Source organism: Nycticebus coucang, chromosome 4 (genome assembly GCF_027406575.1).
Source record: "Nycticebus coucang isolate mNycCou1 chromosome 4, mNycCou1.pri, whole genome shotgun sequence".
NCBI classification, from domain to species: Eukaryota; Metazoa; Chordata; class Mammalia; order Primates; family Lorisidae; genus Nycticebus; species Nycticebus coucang.
Window position 1 is genome coordinate 127,914,354 of NC_069783.1, and position 5,326 is coordinate 127,919,679.

The following is a 5,326-nucleotide window of genomic DNA, read 5'->3' on the forward strand; positions in this document are numbered from 1 at the left end:
TATTTTATTTTGAATAGCATTTGCTATAAAAATAAAAGGGTTGTTTTAAGTGGAATAAATGGCCAATGGTCCTCTTTGAATTAAATAATGATAAATAATTAAACTTACTTTATGGGGAAAAGTATTTTATTGCTCTCATCAAATATATATGATGAGTTCAATGATATGATAAGTTTGTAATAGTGCACTCAGTGTCCTGTAATGTTTAATAAGCAGTGTAAGTTAATATTTAAAAAAAATCCTCACTGTTTTTAATCAAAGTTCAGAAAAAATTTTGAACAATAATTTCAATTTATTAAATTATAAATTCTCCCTTTATAATAAAATAAATAAAATATACTAATAAATTAATATCTCCATAAAATATGTCTTATATAGTAAAATCAGTTAAAATGTTTATATTTAATTGAGGTTTTGATAATACAATTGTAATAGATCACTCTTGTATTTAAAAGTGTAGCAGTTTAAGAATATTAGATTAATGTTTAGGATGGTGAAATACTTCTTTATAGTTGCGTTTATAAAAATGAATTGTAGAATTTGGAGTTTTAGAGGTTGCATAAAATGGTTCTTCACAAGAATAGAAAAGCAAGTATCCAAAGTACTCAATACTAATATGAAGCCAGCAGGTGAACTAATAAATGCCCAGGGGAGAGAGAAACTCAATTTAATTCAAGGTGGGGGGAGGGGGAAGAGTGGAGAGAGGGGGAGGGACACGGATTGGTGTGCTCCCACCTAATGGGCACAAATGCGAGGGTAAACAGCACACCTCCGGGGTGCGGGACACAACTACAACAGGGACTTCACCTAATAAACTCAAATATGGTAACCTAATCATTTGTACCTTTGTGTTAAACTGAAATTTAAAAAAAAAGAGAGAAAGAGAAAAGAAAATGTTCTGCCTCTGAGTTTCTTCCTCCAGGTCCACATATTTCTTAATTGACTTAATGTATACTGTATTTATTACATTATACATGAATGTTATATACTATATGTCTATAAATGTATGATAAAGTACTATTTTATAAAGGCCAAATCTCTACTGTTTTTAGCACAGCATAGTGGTGATGTGTCGTATATGGTTATAGAAAACCAGGTGGTTACACCACTTTGAAAATACATTTGTTCAGGTTTTGCCTGGTTTTAGTCTCTAATTGGTTATTTTAGAAGGATTTGATTTTAGAAGGATTTGTATAATCTTTTTTGTTTTTTTTTTCCTTTGGAGACAGAGTCTCAAGCTGTCGCCCTGGGCAGAGGGCGGTGGTGTGGTGGTGTGACAGCTCACAGCAACCCAACTCTTGGGAGCGATTTTCTTGCCTCAGCCTCCCAAGTAGCTGGGACTATAGGTGCTCGCCATAATGCCCAGCTATTTTGGTTATTGTTGTTGCAGTTGTCATTGTTGTTTAGCTGGCCGGGGCTGGGTTTGAACCTACCAGCTTCAGTGTATGTGGCTGGCGCCCTACCCACTGAGCTAAGGGCACTGCCTGGATTTCTATAATCTTTGTAAAATCTAGCTGCCAGTATTTCTAGAAATTCTGAAGAATTCTGATTATAGAATAAAAGTGTGTGTTTCTACCAGAGCTCCCAGTACTCCACTAGCCAAAAGCCAACAGTATCTTTTTTGCTTCCTATGTGGGAAAGCAACTCCTCGCCGGTGTCTGACAATTAGGGGAGCCATGATTTTCCTCTAGGTATAGCAGTTGCTTAACCACGCTGTTACTGTTCTTTCCCTTTGTCTTCAGGTTCTGACATGTATGGGGAAGTGTGTGTGTGTGTGTGTGTGTGTGTGTGTGTGCGCGCGCGCGCGGTACATGCACACGTGTTGTGGTGTATGCACTCCTGTGGTGGAAGGGCAGTCTATTAATGCCTCCTATTACTTTGGAATTCATTAAAGGGACCTTAGTGCTCTTACATTATGTGTTCAGAACTTAAACATATCCTCCCTCATGCTTTTGTTTTTTATACCCTTCTTTTTTATACACACACACAAATGTTCAGTACAATTAAGAACTATTCTCATACTATTTTATGAACATAAATTTGAATCACAAAAAAATTGACAAACTTAAAAGGAAAAATAGTACATACATATATATTCCATTTTAGAGATTAATTATCCTGTAACTCAAAGTGATCCAACATAACACAAACCTTTTCCTAGTGTAAACTCTTTCATTAAACTATTAGATGCCCTAAGTTACAAGGCCTAAATTTGGAGACAATTATCCTGGACCATTTGCTTTACATTCACTATCTGATTTTAAATTCACCACTTAATCAAATGAAAACAAAACAAAACAAAACTAATATTGTTCCATAAAGGACTATAATTTTTCAAGGTCATATATCTAATAGGTAATTTAAATATAGGTGTAAAAGATTTCAAAGTCTCTGTTCTTCCCATAATTGCAGGTTACTTCCCTTTAGAAAATCCATCTAATGACTAGGTTTCTGCAAAATCTGCGCTCAATTAAATTATGAAAAATATTACCTGAACTTCAAAAAAAGATTAATTTTTCATGTTAAGAATTAAATTAAATTTACCATCTTATGGATAATAAGATTACCTGCAAAACGAAGAATGAATTGCTATCAAATGTTTATAATAGAAAGTTTAATAACTAATTGTTGTCTTTGGTAAGAAGTATATTTGAAAACTCAATTGAATATTGTCAAACTTTTTGTCAGATTAATCCTATACATTCACACAACGTAATACATATTATCTGGTTTAGATGAAACAGAAAGAAAATTTGTAAAAACATTTTTAATCTTCTCTTAAACCCTAAACCATTTGAAAAAGTATCTTTAATATAATTGTGTCATTAAATCACAAAAATGGAAATTACGTTAACAGCAGGATGTTATCTTTTATTGAGGGCAAACAGCAGGGTTACTGCTTATGAGAACATCATCAATTTATCAGCAAAAGGTCAGCGTAAAGAGCTCTTTACCAAACTTCTCCCTAAGTAGTTTTTTTTCTTTGATGGCGTACAGCACTTCTGCTAGACACGTGTATGTGACCATAATATTATGAATCATTCTCTATTATGATCAAAAATATATAATTGCAAGATACACATTGGGCAGCATACATTACTGAGAAGTTAATTTCCTTCCTTATAAGGAATATTAGGGTAATTATAGTGATATTTTGTTGCCAATCATATTTTTTTAACGACCATCCGATTATCTGTTGATGGAAATTTAGGTTGATTCCATTTCTTTGCTGACTGTTAATATCTCCTTTTAAAAATAAAAAAATCTAAAAATGATTAGAGATCAAAAAAGGTAAGATAGATGAAGGCAAAGTAAAAAAAAAAATGCTCTTTGTGAAGAAATCACCATGGGTAAAATAACAGCCAGAGGGATCAACTGAAGTATATTTAATGTGATTGGTGGTGGTTTGTGCTTTTTAAAATTTCAGATTAATAGGAGGGTTCATACAATTAGGTTACATTGTTTACATTTGTCCCAAGTTACAGTTTTGTCCTTCCCACAGAAAGTGTGTCATAAACCTGTACAAAGTACCCATTGTGTGGCAACTATCCAACCCACCCCGCCCCCTTTTAGAATTAAGAATTGAGTTTTCCTCTCATGTAGGCCTGTAGTTGTTAATCTACTAGTTTCAACTTAATATGAAATACATCCCTAATCCTCAGAGAAATGAGCTTTTTTATATATATGCTATGAGTATTTTGGAAACTAGGGGATTGGCATATAGAAAATATGGAGTGTAGAATAAATATGTTTGTCTTTATATAACACAAATATTTAATTTTTTGAAAATTTTTTTAGTATTGTATCTTTCTTTAAAAAATAGAGAAGGGAAAGGGTGGGGTAAGATGGCCAAATAGAGACCTCAGTGATCATTACTCTGCATGAACATCAAACTCAACAACTATCCACGCGAGCAAGCATAATCAGAAGAAACAAAACTCAGATGGATGATCATATGATCCTGTTTTAACATTATATCAAGGAAATAATCACTGAACAGGGCAGAAAAGACAATCTTGTTTTGCCTGTGTCACCCTTCTTCCAGCCTCCAGCAGTGTTATACAAACAGGTCAGCTGGGGAGAGAATCTGTGCACAGGGGAGGGAGCATGAAGGGATTTTGAGACTTTATTGAACCTCAGGGCCACCTTGGCACAGGGGAGTACAGCACAGTGCAGAATAATTGTACTAGTGCCCAAAGAGGGAGCATTTAGACCAGCCTGGCCAGAGGACAATCTCCTGACCTGAAATCTGAGTTCCAGGTATCTCATCACTGACTGAAAAAAGGAAGCTTGGGGTCTGTTTAAATTAGTAAGGTAGTTGTGCCACAAAAACTCCAGTCCTTGGGCACCTCCTGCAGCTATACTGGCCCAGAATCAGGGGAATCCAGGTGCATGTGGCCCAGTGAGATACCAGCAACAGCAGCCAAGTCTGTGTCACCCTCCCCCAACTCTAGGCAGTCCAGTGGAGGGATAGTCTTCATGCACTTGGGGAAAGGAAAGGAAGAACTCAGAGATCTTTGTGTTGGTTTTTTTTTTTTTTTTTTTTTTTTGACAGGAAGTAGGATTTATTATTGGTATGTGCAAATGATAGGCAACACAGTGTAAGTCCTCATGAGTTCAGGGCCCGCCACTTGTCCAGGGGGGCCACAATTGGGATGTATTTGACCCCACGGCCATCTGGCATGAGCCACTTCTCAGCAACCATGTCTTCAATTTCATCTGAGTTAAATTTGGTAAAACCCCATTCTTGGAGATGTGAATCTTCTGGCGGCCAGGGAACTTGAACTTGGCCCTGTGAAGGGCCCCAATCACATGTTTCTTATTCTATAGTTTAGTGCAGATGGACACAATGACTTGGCCAATGGGAACCCTGGCCATATTGCCCAGGGGCTCTCCAAAGTCACCACATTTACCTGTCTGAAGCCTAGATTGGAGACAGCACCTAGTCTAACACATGAGCATGTATTGGAAAGGAATGTCTCCAAGGTCCCTTAGAGCAAACAATACAAGCAACAAGCTGCATACACTATCAAGGAGGCTGCCGTTTGCAGTCATTGTATACTAGGCCCCCATGAGGAAAGGAGCATGGTTGGCTTAATTGCTTCGGGCAGAGAATGTTGTTTTGCAATTTGAGTATCATCTCAGCCACTATAAAATAAAATATCAGTCTCTTGGAGTGCCTGAGTGTAGGCCTTGACTCCTAGATGGTATTTCTGGAGCCACGCTGGAAATGTGCTGCCCTGAAGGGAAAGATTCAGCCCTGGCACACTCACCACATGCTAACAAAAGGGCCCCTGTGTGTTGAATAAACATAGGAGGTTGCCAG

General features: G+C 36.7%; 1 non-coding gene across 1 annotated transcript; it reads right to left on the bottom strand.

Moving 5' to 3' along the window:
- Positions 1 to 4,973: 4,973 nt before the first annotated feature.
- On the bottom strand, positions 4,974 to 5,107 carry LOC128585216 (small nucleolar RNA SNORA70). Its single transcript, XR_008379943.1, has one exon. It is a non-coding gene; the product is annotated as a small nucleolar RNA SNORA70 (small nucleolar RNA).
- Positions 5,108 to 5,326: the final 219 nt, after the last annotated feature.